Source organism: Protopterus annectens, chromosome 11.part0 (assembly GCF_019279795.1).
Source record: "Protopterus annectens isolate FY-2018-M chromosome 11.part0, PAN1.0, whole genome shotgun sequence".
Lineage (NCBI taxonomy): Eukaryota > Metazoa > Chordata > Ceratodontiformes > Protopteridae > Protopterus > Protopterus annectens.
This window is the reverse complement of record NC_056745.1, coordinates 986,056,089-986,072,581: the sequence shown is the minus strand read 5'-3', so window position 1 is coordinate 986,072,581 and position 16,493 is coordinate 986,056,089. Positions and strand designations below refer to the sequence as shown.

At 45.2% G+C, this 16,493-nt stretch overlaps 1 protein-coding gene across 2 annotated transcripts in view; it reads left to right on the top strand.

The window, feature by feature from the left end:
* The window catches only part of ITIH2 (inter-alpha-trypsin inhibitor heavy chain 2), a 519,026-nt gene that overhangs the window by 485,410 nt on the left and 17,123 nt on the right, over positions 1-16,493 (top strand). The window lies entirely within an intron of this gene.

The following is a 16,493-nucleotide window of genomic DNA, read 5'->3' as shown; positions in this document are numbered from 1 at the left end:
CATCACAGATGCTCAGGTAAGAGATGCCCTTCCCAAAGCAATAAACACTGCATCAATGGGACCAGACAGTGTCCCAGGCTGTGTCCTACATGAACCACAAGAAGAGCTACACCCAGACATAACACCACTGTTCAATCCCAGCCTTAATACATGATATGTAGCCAGAGAGTGGCATACAGCAACAGTGGTCCCTCAACATTCAGGTGGTGCCGTCACGGATCCTGGACACTACTACCCCATATGTCTGACTAGCTTTGTCTGCAAAGCTATGGCAAGGATCATCATGAACCTCACATATCTAGATATTGTGGACCTACAGACATGTCACCATACACAGTTTGGCTTTGTCAATGGCAAATCCTGCCTCTCAAACCTGTTTGATTTCTTTGAAACAGTCACCAAGGCCACTGTCAAGGGGTAGGAGGTCTACACAGCCTACCTGGACCTTGCATAAGCCTTGGATACAATACCCACTTGTGCATTCTAGGAAGCTCACCAGTGTACATATTAACCCCTATGTCACTATGGGTATTGCACAGTGGCTCAAGGGCAGAACACACATGGTAGAATTGCTGGAGCCATGTCAGCCTCCAACCTGGTACAAGTGGTGTCCCACAAGGCACAGCCCTAGGAGCTGTCATGTTCATTATATATTTGTCATAGGTACAGGCCAACATGGAAGTACTGTGGCTCAGCAAGTCGCAGGTGACTGGAGACCGAACACCATAATCAACTCACCAGCTAACACATGCATCCTCCAAAGGGACTCTTGCAAACACACAACTTGTGCCACAGCCATGGCCTCAACGTGAATGACAGAAAGAGTATAGTCATCCCCTTTGTCAAACACTAAGTGACCACAATGTACCACATATGTGTTAATCCAGTAAGTGCAGACGAAGGAATTATGGACCTTGGGGTGCAGGTTGATAGCATTCTACCATTTGACAACAACATGGACAAAGTGGTTAGGTAAGCATGTTATATGGGCCACATCATCATGGGATCCACATGTAGATCAGGGGAGGACATTGTGCCCCTTTACTCATCCCTCATCATGCCCATAATTGACTATGATGAACCTGTTGGCATGCACCTTACCAGACACCTGCAGCAACTGGAGATACCACATATGTACCTCAACAAGGGGATCAAAGGGCTCAAACAGATGCCACATACTGACTGGTTAAAGTAGCAGCAGCTCTACTCAGTGACATACTGCCTCTTCATAGGCAATCTGTGCCTGACATAGAAGGCCAGGTCATACCCTCACTTAATGGCCATGCTGCATCTCAGAATATCCAGATCCCACCAGGATACACGCTGGAAATACTTGAACCTCAGGAGTGATATACATAGGACATGCTGGAGGGCACATTCACAACTCAGAGGCTCCCTTCATTCCTGATTATTATCCCAATAGAGGTTAGGCAGACTGACTCAGTGACTATCTTCAAGAGTGATATTAATGACTGGATGTGACATTGTAGGGTTACCCTGGGTATCACTTATGTGTCACTGTGAGAAAGAGGCACAGTATACTAACCTTGGAAAAGGGCATAGCAAGCCAGATTCACAATGCATGTTGAAAGGCACACACATTCTGGCTAGGTGGATACATGCCCTGGGCAGATATCCCTGTACGAACCTATGGACCTATGTATCTTTTTCACCATTGGCCCTATGTGCTGTCAATCACCAATGTAATCTCAATACTCTGGTAGCATGTGCAAAGGTCAGTTGTCAGTCACCTCTATCGTACAGTTGTGGTATATGTGTGTCATGTAGTAATGTCACAGCTGCCACATGTACACAGTCAACCCTATCCCCTACCCATGGATGTACATCACACGTATGAGATGGAAACACATGGCCAAACTGTAACAACAACATACAAGTCAGTCAGATGCATGGACACATATGACTCAGTCATTGTCCATGCCACCACAGCTGATGTGGGATGTCGCTCACTGGGATACATGATAGGGAACATGGAAGGGATCACTGAGCAAGTGACACAGGCTGGTAGACCCCTGACCTTGGTTGGCATCAGACCCTCACCAGGGATTCCGACAAATTACTGAATGCTAATGAATAAGTGTAGCTACAACACCCTAGCTGAATGGTTCTTAGCATGCAGTCACTGCATTGCTATGGAATACTGTCTTACCACTCCCACAACAGGTGAAAACATGCAGCTCCTGTACATCAACAACATGTAGACTTTATGCCCCAGACCAGGTGTGCATCCCTCACTACTAGGCTGATAGCATCTACATCTCACACTGTATATACACATCCCACATGCAGCACCTGCACAGAAGACCACGGTCATAATGTTACCCTGTGCAAATACCATGTATTCACATGTGGCAGGCATCACACATGGTAACTATTGAAAGTCACAGGTACATATGTGTATTTGGCACACACATACATCATGTGTGCATTGCCATAACCGGTGTAATCAATGTCATGCATTATTGTGAGGGACAACCCACACACATGGGCATTCTGTGTGTGCACAACACACGTGGCATGTCTGTAATCAAAAGCCATACATAATTGTGATATCGTTTAGAAAGGGGTATGTGCATCCTGTAGTGTGTTTTCCCAGTTGCCAAAAGGGATATATCAATCATACACACTCCCACTCCGTATTGGACATGTTGGAGGGATGAAGTTATCACTCGGAGACTCCCTATGCTGTGGAATACAATCCCGGTCCATGTGAGGCAGAGCACCTTGCTGGCTGTGTTCAAGAGGTATCTTGACCTGTGGATGGAAGGTCATACGTTTAACCCGGGATCACGGTGTCACTGCTGGAGAGGCATGACAAAATAATGGGCACAGTACTGTTTCCATATAAGGAGTGGTGTATGCCAATGAACTCTGTGCTAGGCTTATACCTGCCTTAGGGAAGGTAGCCTAGTAGAAACCTATGTACCTATGAACCTATCTGACCATGTTGCATTTTGTTCAGATGTGAACTACTTACAACAGCCTCATCCAACATCAGTAGTGTATTCCACAACATGGGTGTACATTGGCGAACACTACCGATGTGCCCTAGGCCATTTCTAATGCTAGTCGGAGAGTGTGTTTGTCCATCAACACATTGTAAGCGTAGTTTGCCATGTCATATGTCTTGTTTAGTATACTGTGCCTCTGTCTACCTGTGACATAACATTGATACCCAGGGTAAACCTCCCATCTCCCATCCACTCATTAGGATTCCTGTTAAGGGGACTCAACCTGTGTCTCTACGGACAACCTGTACTGGTAGTTTACTCATGTGTGGGGGTGGCTTCTGTGTTTTGGATAATGCAGTACAGCCTGTCCTATATATGTCAGTGCTGGGGTTCAGGTCCCTCATGTGCATAGCTCCCTGCCATTCAGATTGTACAAGGTGCAGCATGTGCATTGATTCCAGCTTGGACATGGCTTTCTACATCAGGCACAGCTTGCATCTGGGTGGACAGCATGGCAGTGTGTGGAGCTGCACTCTGTTTAATCAGACTACACATTACATGTGTTCCAGCTCTGTCATACTCCTGGTGAGGTACTGTTGTGGACTTTACAGGTGCTGGATGTGTCTGCATGAGGTACACTCCACAGGGGCTGTTGTGGTAATTTCTAATGCTGATGAAAGATAACTGCAGAACCACAATGACCTCCCCTTAGCTAGATGTCAGACAGCATGGACCATACAATCACAAATGAAAACAGGACCCTCTCCACAAAGGGAAAGTGTCCTGTCTGGTGGACCCCGGCCATAAACAAACTGTATGACAGATGAGGGTTACTAATTCAAGACAGAGCTACATCTCCAAAAGGGAAGACAGCTGTGATCAGCACTAGTAGAAAGCTACATTATCTCATAAAGACATGCAAGGTCAACTTGGGGACATAAATCACCAAAGACAATGAAGGTAACCACACTGCTTTCTTCTGTTATGTCAGACACCTGGTTGTGAACCCTCGGATATGCTCAGAGTTAGTACACAACAACATATATTCCAGTGACCTGACAGATATTGGCAACATTCCGGCAGACAGCTTCAGTGTGATTTACCCCCTCCCTCACCCCCAAAAGAAGATAGTTATCACTGCTGTATGTAACCTCACTGTCATCTTGGATGTCCATGTGAGAGCCACACTCAGCAAAGACAAGTACACAGCATCCATGGGACCTGCTGGTATCTCCAGTTGCATGCTATGTGAACTCCAGAAGGGGCTGGACCTATATATACAACTGCTATTTAACCTTAGTCTTGCTGCAGGATATGTACCTGAACACTGGCATACGGCAACAGTGGTCCCACTCCACAAAGGACATGCCTCCACAGACCATGGCAACTACCACCACACAAGCTTAACCAGCCTTGTCTGCAAAGATATGGGAAGAGTCATTATGGAGCTCTTACACAGACACATTACTGACCTACGGACCCTTGTTCCCACCTAGTTCAGCTTTGTACAGGGCAGATCCTGCCTTTTGCACCTTTGCACCTGAAAAGTACCTACCATGAAGATCAGGGTTCTTCAACACATGTCATATGCTTCCAGAATAGAGGAAGTCCAGCTTTGTTCAGTGTCATACCGCATACTTACAGGTGACCTATGCCTGACATACAAGACCATGTCCAATCAGGATTTGGTGGACATGCTCCACTGCAAGCAATCCAAATCCACCAGAGCCATAAGAGCTGAGTATTTGAACCTCAGCACATACATGTATAGGACATGCTGGAGGGACAGAGTCATAACTCAGAGGCATCTCACACTCTAGCAGAGTATCCCAGTTCATGTTTGACAGAGTCCCTCACTGACTCTCTTCAGGAGACATCTGAACAACTGCATATGAGATGGAGGCACAGACTAGACAGAGACACAGTCATGTTATTCAATTACGTAAGGGGGTCATAATGTGTCACTACTAAGTCAGAGGCACAATATTCAGAATCTATTCTGTACACTTATTACCACTATAAGGGGTGGCAATAGCCACATCACTATGGCTAGGCTTATACATGCACTAGGGCAGATAGCCTAGTAGTAGACTATGACACTATGAAACACCAGTGTATGTGTAGCTATTGTCAATCAAACAGTATGATGTGGTTTGGGGGGCTTGATATCTCCCTGTATTCCAACATTGTTTTGTCTATTCCTTCTAGCATGTCTAGGGATCAGTTGTATGTGTCCTCTCCTGCTCAGCTGGTGAACCTGGGAATATTGAGGCAATGTTACACTTGCCTCATGTACACTGACAACCCTCTCCTTCTGCCATAAAACACACATACATGTGAGAGATGCAACTATATAGCCAAAGTGGAGGCTGAGCTCTCTCAACATAGGACTAGCAAGACCAGAGAGAAGGTGAAGGTAACCACACACACATCACAAATCCAGTCTCACATGGCACTGTCACAACTTAAGATCATACACATAGACACACAGAGACACTCTCGGAGGCTCTGATCAGAATTCTACCAGAATGGCAGTGGCCACCACAGCAGACACTCACGCAACTGCCTCCACAGGGCACAGCACATGCAACACATTGACCACAGAGTCGGTGTGCCAAACAGTCACAGCCCTTAAGGCCAAACACAATGCCAGACACACTTGTCATAGGTGACTCCATAGTCAGACACACTGACATCCCGCTCACCAGATCAGGTACAGAGGAGGTCAAAGTAAGCTGCCTATCGGGCACTGGAATCCACCACATAATGCAAGCACTCAGGTCACTAAACTGCAAGTACAGGTCTGACCCAGTCATTATCCATGCTGGTGTGAACGACCTGAGATGTACCTCCCTGGACTACATGGAAAGAGACATAGAGGATCCCTCTGATTATGTAGGCCAGGCAGGTATGACCCTGACCTTCAGCAGTATCCTACCTTCACCAAGTATGATGCCACATAAACAGAGACAAGATGATCAGCTGTAATATTTTGCTTAGACTATGGTGTCATTCAAATGGGGTCCAATGTCTGTCTGCCTGGGATGACATGCTGGACAGGCCATGGTGATTTGCAAGGGACGGCTTGCACCTGTCACCCCTGGGCTTCCGGATTTCAGATGATGCTCTTGCCACCCCCATTGTGCCTTTTTTATGCAAGATTCAGATTCTACACCTACCACCCTAGAACACAGTAAAGGAAAGACACTAAGGGTAATGCTGCTCAATGCCCGAGGTCTCAACCTCAAGCTGCACACACTCTATGCCCTTCTCAGTATGTAGCACATTGATGTCTGTGCTGTGCCTGAAACCTGGTTCACAGCTTCTGACAGCACACCGGCACTATCGGGTGTTACCTCATATCATGCATTCCGGCACCAGCATCCCGACAACACCAAGAAGGATGATGGGTGTCCATATTCATCAAGGACACCCTCACCTCATGGTTGGTGGCAACACACGATGCATCGGAGACCATCCAGGTGCCAGTGACCGTAGGCAAGACTGCTCTGCAGTTTGTAGCATGTTACATGCCACCCTCTCAAACTCAGGTACCTCACACAGCTATCCTGCAAACACTGAAGGGGATAAATGTATCTCCAAACACCATCCTACTGGGTGATTCCAACTATCCACATATAGACTGGGATCACTAATCATGCCACAACACTCTAACACAAAGGTTCCAAGAGTTCATACACTGAAATGCCATGGAACAACTGGTCCCAATCCCCTCAAGTGGAGGCAACATACTAGAACTCATCATCATGAACATGGGGTCACACTGTTCAACACCAGAAGTATACCCATCATTGGTGAGATCAGATCATGGACTACTCTCAGTGGGAGTCCACATCCCACCCACACCCCAGATGGGAAAAGAAACAGTGAAGACCTTCTCAAATGCCGACTTCACATTTCTGAGGACTGGTGTGGTCTCTTTCAAGGCCCCCAGGCCAGCGGACACCATTACCCAAGCCACTGTATCACTTAGAAATGCCTTCTATCAGCACCTCCAGGACTGCATGGATCAGGCAATCCCAAAAAAAAAAAGACTCTTTGTACCACAGGCAAGCATCCAGTCTGGTGGACCCTAGCCATAAACAAGCTCTACAAGACAAGGAAGGAGCTACTACGAGATAGGCGTAATCCGTAGGAGGGAAGACACCCCTGCTCATTGTGAGTAAAACACTGGGTTCCCCCATATAATCATCCGAGGCAAGTTTTGAGAGTAAACCCACTCAGGACTCAAGGGACAATCATGAGGCCTTTTTTACCTATGTTTGAAACCTGGGAGAGAACTCCCAGATATGCTCAGACTTAGTTCGGAATGATGTTGATATCACTGCACCTACAGACATTGGCAACATACTGGCTGACAGGTTCAGTGCAGATTTCTCCCCTCCCCAACTGGAGGGGTATCTACACCAGAGGATTGTAGCCCCCCAAACATCTCCACTGCTGGGGTGGGAACTGCTCTATCCAAGGCAGAAAACCCTTTATCCATGGGACCAGATGGTGTCCCCAGTTGTGTGCTCCATGAACTCAATGAGTAATTACACCCGCAGTTAGGGCAGCTGTTTAATCTTAGCCTCATCTCAGGATATGTTCCCAAGGAGTGGCATACAGCAATGGTGGACCCACTTACAAAGGAGGTGCCTCCACCAACCCCGGAAACTACCATCCCATCAGCTTGACAAGCCTGTTCTGCTAAGCTATGGAGAGGATCATAATGGGAATTATAAATGAAGACATAGGGGACTTGCAGACATTGGATCCAATCCAGTTTGGCTTTGTCAAGGGCAGATCATGCCTTTTAAACTTGGTTGACTTTTTCAAAACAGTCACCCAGGCCATTGACGTGGGCAAGGCAGTCCACACAGCCTATCTTGACCAGGCAAAGGCTTTCGACACAATACCCCACTCAGGTATCATTGAAAACATCACCAGCTTAATTGTGAACCCATACATCACAGCATGGGTTGCAAACTGGCTAAGTGACGGAACACACAGGGTCAAAGTTGCTGGTGCCAGTTCACACTCCAGAGCTGTCACAAGTGGTGTCCCACAGGGCTCAGTCCTGGGCCCACATTTGTTCAGCATCTACTTTTCAGAAGTACGAGCAAACACAGGAGGATTATGGCTGACAAAGTTTGAAGATGACTGCAAACTGGGAAGCATAGTTGGAAACCCATCTGACACAGACATCCTTCAGAAGGGTCTCATAGACATGGATAACTGGTGCCACAGCCATGGCCTTACATTAAACACTAAACAATGCATAGCCATACCCTTCAGGAAGAACAAGGTTACCACTACTTCCCATCTAGGTGGCAATCCTCTAAGCACAGAGGAGGTTATCAGGGACCTGGGCACCCAGGTTGACAGTAACCTTTTGTTTGACACTCACATTGCCAGGGTAGTTTGGAAGGCCTTCTACATTGGCCACCTCATCATGCAGTGATTCACATCTAGATCAAGGGAGGTCATTGTTCCCTGTACTCATCACTCATCAGACCAATGATTGCATACAATGCCCCATTCAGATTGGATGGGCCCACAAATTCCTCGACAGGAGGTGAAAGGGTCTCAAACATATTTCTTATGCTGCCCGACTGAAGGAATTCCAGCTGTATTCAGTCACCGTCTGCTCAGAGGTGACCTGTGCCTGACATACAAGGCTATGTCCAACCCAGAATTAATGAACATGCTTCACCTCAAGACCTCTACATCCATCAGAACTACAAGGGCAGGAGACCTAAACCTCAACACAGATATTAATAGGATGTGCTGGAGGGACAGATTCATCACCCAGAGAGTCCATATGCTGTGGAACAACATCCTGGTACATGTGAGGCTGAGCACCTCACTGGCTTTGTTCAAGTGAGATCTTGACCAATGGATGGGAGATTGCAGGTATACCCCAGGGACAACCTCAGTATCACTGCTTGACAGAGGCACAGCAAAATAATGGGCATATTATCCATCAACTTGCAGGGGTGGCAGAAGCCACAAAACTCTGGGCTAGGCTTATTAATGCCCTAGGGCAGATAGCCTAGTATGAACCTATGAACCTATGAACATAGGCCTGGGGCAGTTCCTGCTATTAGGACAGTGGTCTGCAGCAAGCTATATAGTAGTAGTCAGTTTTAGCCATTGGTTTTTGACCATGGCTATTCCATGTTGCTTCTTGTTGTGGTACAAACATGGGTGTGTGGTTATCCATGCTATTTATTGCTAGTCACCCTCATTTTGTATCTTGTTCCATGTTTTTGCACATGTACATCACTGTATGATGTGCAGCTGTTTCCGCAGGATCATATGAGTGGATATGGATGTTAGTTGGGGTCCTCAGGTGTGCATATTGTACATGATATTACATTACTTAACACATGGCATTCATGCCTCAGGTGGTGCTGCAGGGCCACCTCTGTCGGATACACATACTACACTCCCTGTACGTTTGGAAGCAGGTTGTGTCATGTTAGGCATCCCTGTTACTGTATGAGTGAGTCAGAGCGGGTATCAGTCCCAGTGTTCCTACTGACCAAGCGTATGTGCTATGCGTTGCCTCTTTGCCAAGGCCAGGGCATACTGGGCACGTCTCCTTCTGCCTACTGGGACAAGGTCAGGTTGTTCCTCCTCCGAGTCACCCCCTGCCTGTGGTGGCCTTGGCAATGGTGGGGGGATGTTTGGCCCAGCCCTGTGCTGGTCCTGCTAAAGCTGTTTCCGCAGGATCATATTATGTAGCATAGCACATATCATGATCATTTGGGTACATGTAGTTGGTGTGTACTGCAAGGCTCCACCAGGCGTGTCCAGACACGGAACCGTGACTTGAGCAGCCCAAACACACGCTCTATGATATTACGTGTTTGTGCGTGTGCCTCATTATGGCGTTCCTGTTCAGGTGTGTGTGCATTTCTGATGGGTGTCATCAGCCACGGATCAAGTGCATAACCTGCATCCCCCACTAGGTGTCCGTGTGGGAAGTCCCCATTGGCAAATGATTGGTACAGCTGCGTCAGATGCCAGATGTGGGAATCGTGGTAGCTCCCAGGGCAGCCAGCACACACATTCATTATTATGCCCTGGGCATCACACACGACCTGGCAGTTGATGGAGGGTATCCCTTGTGGTTAATGTAGGCTCTACCCGCTCACCGGCTGGTGCTTTGATGCATATGTGCGTGCAGTCTATTGCACCCAGCACCTCAGGGTATCCGCTATTTGCTGGAAGAGATGCATATTGCTGGCCACAACCTCACGGTCATTAGGGACATATATATGATCACTGACATGTGCTGACATGGCATCCAGGAACTGGTGCAGTACTCTGGAGGCTGATGCCTGTGATATCCCCATCATATCACCAGTTGGTCTCTGGAAGGTACCTGTTGCTAGTATTCTTAGGCCAACACATACCTTGGTTTCTACTGGGATGGGTTCCCCTCTGTTGGTTCTGTGTGTGAGATGTGGCCTGCACAGCTCAACAATCTGCTGCAGAAGGTCTCTGTCCACTCTGTAGTGCTCTACTATCTCCAGCTCATGTAACCCATGGTAGGTGACCCTGGGCCTGTATACTCTTCTCCTTCTCCTCACTCTGGGTTGTCTGTCAGCATCTGCATTGTCACCACCCTCAGCAATTCGCCTATGCCTGATTATAATAGCCATGGCAGCCCCTAGCATTTCTGCTCTGAGTTCAGCTTTTTTCAGTTTTCAATTCTGATAGCTTAGTTTCTGGCAGTATCTCTTGTGAGAAACAGCCTGCACTGCTCTTTGTTGTGTTTTAAGTGCTGAGTTGGGCTTCTAGTCTGTCTGTGTAATTGCCTGCTTCTAATTGTTTCCACCAATTAACTCTAGTAGTATCTTCTGGCAGTTTCCCTGTATTTTAGTTGTTTCCTGTTTCCTCTCTGTTTCCTGAGGGGGAGCAATGTGCACACCAGCTTAAACACGCTCACAGTCACTTAAACGCGCGCACACATCCCTACACGGTGTTACACGCATGCACACATCCTTACACGGTGTGAGCTTTGCTGATTCATGTTAAAACGCACGCACACTGCCTTACACACGTGCACGCCCACGCAAACCGTTGCAAACAGTCTGCAACACGCTCCCACATGTTAAACCTGCCTTGCACGCGCGCACACGCGCGCATGCACGTATTTCAAGAAACTTTGAGTGTAGGGATAGCGTATACCCTCAATTTCTTGACTTTCCTAGTGTTCTGTTGAGACACACCTCCCTCCCTGATGTCTGTCTATCATCTGTTACCTTACATTGCCCTCCAATCTGGTACACTTATTACTATCCTTCCCCCCCCTGATGTCACCTACCTCTTACTCTGTTCCTCCCCCTTCTCTAAGTCTTACACTACTCAGAAAGTGCTCATTACCTATGTGGCAGTGTGATTCAGTATTGTAACCCTCATTTACATAGGATTGCCTAGTAATGACTAGTTACATGTCTTACAGAGCTTCCCCTTGACAACCACTACACGGAGGCCATATTGTTTTTGGTCTGCAAGTCCCTCCATTGACATTCAATGTACTACATAAATCCCACAATTGTGGGCTTATAAGCTCGGTTTTAGTTTTAGGTAGCGCACCCGTTTGCTGGTGTGCTCTGCAGTTAAACACAAAAATCCCGTGAAAAAAAAAAAGTTATATAACTTATTTTGCAACACTTTTCATGCCAATGGCCACATATTTGGCCATTGGCATGTAATGAAACATATGCACCCTTTATTTGGAGCTGACATAGCTCTGTTTTAATTTTGCAGAAATGTACTCAGTTGTCAGCTGAGTACATTTCTGCAGTTAACACGTCCGTTACGGACTGGTTTCTGCCGTGGATCGCTCAGATACCTCATTTGCATATCTTTGAGCTGCAAATGAGGTATTGAGCATTTCCGCGCCCAGTCCGTGTAAGAGACGTGTTAGCTGTCTCTTACACGGAGATTTGGGCTGTTCCTGAATCAGGAGGCTTACACGGAGGCTTACACTACTCTTGAACTCCGTGTAAGCCTTCCTGAATCTGGCCCATAGTTTAAATATGCATGCATGAAATTTTTTATATATAGGTTAACAAAGTGTTAATATTGTGTTCACGTCATCATCGTTTAAGGTATATAAAGGGCAGGCTAGTTACTGTGTGTTTTTGGTCTGATGAAGCTGTTGTGAAAGCGCTTACCTGTGCACACTAAATTGTTTTTTATGAAAGAAGCATCGTTCATTATTGAATTTCAACTTTTGATGCATGGTTGCCTCCACCAAAGGATTTTTATCTGTTTTTTGTTTACATTTCATTGCTGGTGTGAGGCGTTTACTCCATTGAGTGTGTTACTTTATTTTATTATTTTATGGTCCCCATGATTGCTTGCCTAGTTTTGTTCCTAGGTTCCTATGTTCCTCCTTCACTTTACTGATACACATAGATGAAATAAAATCACCAAAATCTGAGAGAAATGTATTGCTGTGACTTATGGCACCATAAAATACTAAGTATATTTGCATTTTGCAGTATCGTTTATCTATTTATTTATTTATTTATTTCGCATTTGTTTACCAGGAAAGTCTGACTGGGTCATGAGGTACCCATTTTTAGTGGAGGACCAGGGAGAAAAGCTCCAGATACATATGGTTTACAGATTTAAAAACTAGACACATAATAAAGTCATAACATTCAGGCACAAATATGAAAACAGCACATTAGTTTCTCAGAATGAGAACTTAACCAAACATAATAAAGTCATAAAATTCAAGCTCAAATTTTGAAAAACTACACATTAGTCTGTCAGAATAAAAACTCAACAGACATAATAAAGTCATAGTGTCCAAGCATAAATTATATGGAAAGCCTGATAATAGGAAGATGTGGCATTATTTACATAATAGATGATTATCATAATGATTATTAATATTCTATAGGGCATGATATATTTATTTATTTTATTTTATTTATCTTATATTTATTAACCAGGTAGAGTCCAGCTGGGCAAATAGCCAGTTTTCAAAGGAGACCCGGGGAGAAAAGCTCCACAACAATAGTACAAAAATATTACAAAATTTTTTAAAATGTTTACAAATAATATACAAAAAAGTTTAACAGTTGCCAACAATCACAATTTACAAAAAGGGAATGTAAAAACAGAAGACATTACATTTCCTAAGCCTTACTGCAGACAGTAATATGAAATTCATTAGATATATAACTAAAATAAACCTTTGTGGCATTTTCGTTTGGTAGAAGTAAGACAAGGAGAAGATAGCAGAAAGGAATGGCACGAGAAACTAACCAGGAGTATTAAGTAGCATAGTCATTGTTGAGTAAAGTATTCCTTTAGGAGCTGTTGGAAGCTACGACTATCTGTGTTTTCTAGGCTATTCTGGGGTAAGAGGTTCCACTGTTTGGCTACTTTGAAGAAGAAGAGAAAGTCACCAAAGTAATTATGGGACTTAGTTACCTTAAGTATAAGATTACCAGATGATCTAAGTGTCCAAGGGTTGGTATTTAATTGAACTAGGATGGAGAGTGCAGGGCAGTTTTCAGGTTTGTGGATAATACAGTGGGCAGGGGTGATCTGATTGAGCAATAACAGATTGGGAAATTCAAGCCAGTGTAATTTTTGCAGAGCAAGGCAATGATGGGTCCTGTTGGGTATATTATCAGCAAATGTTGCTGTTTTGTTATAGCAAGAATCAAGTAGATGTAAATCAGACGTGCAGGTTAGTGGAAAGTTGAGAACAGTAGAGGACAGTAGATCGGAGGTGGGATCTGGCTGTGGCTAGTCTGGCGTTTTGACTAAGGTAAGGTTTGCCCTATATGGAGCACCAAGTTTGGTGTGAACTTTCTTAATTGTGAGTGATATGTGTTTGTTGAATGTTAGGTTGTTGTCTATTGTGACACCAAGTAGTTTTGTCTGGTTAACTGTTTCTATTATAGTGTCATTAGTGGAGTAGATGGAGAGAGGAGGTGGTTTTGCTTTGGATTTCCTGTTAGAGAAGATCATTAATTTTGTTTTGTTTGGGTTTAGGATGAGTTGAAGTTCATTTAGGTAATTTTCAATATTAAGGAATATGGTAACAGATTATATTGGTGAAGGCATAGGATAGTACTAGTAGAGAAGGTATTCTCCCCAAAGGGGATGATGATGCATTTTTTTTATTCACGCACCTTTCGGCATGTACCTCGCAAAGCACATGCAGCAGCTGGAGAGACCACAGAGGTTCCTCACCAGGAGAATGCAGCACCTCACCCACGAATAGGGTGTGATAGATGAGTTAGTAGGAATAGATGTGGAAAAGGTATGAATGTAACCTCAGGGGAGTATATGTATAGGAAGGGAGGGCAGGGTGTTGGGATATTTTTTTATAGAGGTTTTAAAGGAGTGCGGGTGAGTAGCAGTTTTGATAGTTAAAGGAAGGGAGTTCCATAGTTTTGACACAGAGCAGGAGTAAAGTCTTAGCCTGGGGTTTTGTTAGGTTTATAAGTTGGGAGATGTTTGTCTTCAGATCTGAGATGTTTATTTGGGATGTAAAAGTTGATTAATGGGCTAAGAGCAGGACAAGCTAGTGGGTTGTGGATGATTTTGTATACTTTAATAAGCTGCACATATTGGAGGGAGAGGAGAAGTTCAAGCCATTTTAGGGAATGTAGGGCTTTACAGTGTTGAGTTAGAGGAGTTGCATTTAGTACAAATCTGACAATTTTGTTATAGCAGCTTTCTAGGATAATAGAATCATAGGAATTACTAGGCTATTGACCCTGAGGCCCTTATAAGCCTAGCCAAGAGTTTAGCCCATGTCTAGACAAATCAGCACCCAATGCCCCTGTCCAGCCGGGACATGGGTGGAATCCCAGGGGTATATTTTCTGTTTCCCATCTAGTTATCTAGGTTGCACTTAAAAAGGGTTAAAGAGATACTCTGCTTGATGTTGAGAGGGAGTCTATTCCATAGATGCGGGAATGTATGGGACACAAATCTATCCCGCCAACAAGTTCTGTTGATGTCACAGACCAGGTTGAGGCCACACATGTGGGTTACTCGAGTGGAGCTTGACTTGCAGATAAGCAGCAGTCCCATCAAGGTGGAGTCCATGATCGCCTTGTATGCCAGACAGAGGTCACCTCTGAAAAGTCTGTATGAAACTGAGAAGAGGGATAGGGCTTTCAGCCTATATGTGTATGATAGATGTTTGAGGCCCTGGATTTTCCTGGTGAGGAACCTCTGTGGTCTCTCCAGCTGCTGCATGTGCTTTGCGAGGCATATGCCAAAAGGTACACTGTACTCAATAATGGGCCTTATAAGGGAAAAATACAGGGATGTTATGACCTCCTTGTTCCTGCATGAGATACCCTTACTTATGAGGTGGGCCAATTAGAAGGCTTTCCATACCATGGAAGCAACATGGTGGTCAAAAGTCAGGTTGCTATCAACCAGGGTGCCCAAACCCCTCACAACTGAGTGAGTGCTTAGGACGTTGTTATTAATGTGATAACTTGTGGGGACATCATTCAACCCAAAGGGGATGATGATGCATTTTTTTCTATTCAGCTTGAGGCCATGTTTCTGGGACCAGTCATTTGTCTGAGTGAGACACTCTTGGATGATGTCCACATCACTAAGGGAATTGATGATAGCACCCAGCTTGCAGTCATCTGCAAACTTGGTCAGCCATAGCCCACTGGTTTTGGCCTGCATCTCAGAAAAGTATATCCCAAATAACAGAGGCTCCAAGACTGAACCCTGGGGTATGCCACTTGTTACTGGTTTACTGGTTGAGGTGGCTTCCCCTATTTTGACTACATGGGTTCTATCAGTGATCCAGTTTGCTTCCGATCTGGTAACATATGGATTGATGCCTAGTTGAGAAAGTTTATCTATTAGGCCCGAGAGGGAAATAGTATCAAAGGCTTTGACCAGTTCAAGGTAGGCAGTGTACAAAGTCTTCCCCTCATCCATGGCTTTGGTGACAGTCTCAAAAAAGTCAACCAAATTTAGCAGACATGACTTCCCCTTGATGAAGCCAAACTGTGTGGGATCAAGTGTTTGGAGGTTGCCAATGTCCTTGTTAATGAGGTTCATGCTAATCCATTCCATGGCCTTGCAAATCAGGCTAGTTAGGCTAATGTGTCTATAATTTCCCAGATTGGTGGACCCTTCACCTTTGTGTAAAGGGATGACAGTGGCTGTCCTCCACTCAGCTGGGATGAAGCCAGTACTCAGGCTTTGGTTGAATAGGGTGCCTAATGGTGCTGCAAGTTCCTGCCTGAGTTCACTTAGGATGCAGCCTGGGATGTTATCGGGTCCCATAGAGGCTGTATTTTTTGCCTTTGAGAGAACAGTGATGACCTGCTCCCTAGATATAAGGGGAAGAGGGCAGGTACTGGGGATATCCTGATTTCCTGATGAGGGGCACAGATGGATAAAGTTTTCACTGAATCTGTCAGCCAGCAATTTGCTACAGCTATGACATTTGTATATGTGGTGTCCTTGACCACCAGTTCTGAACAGATA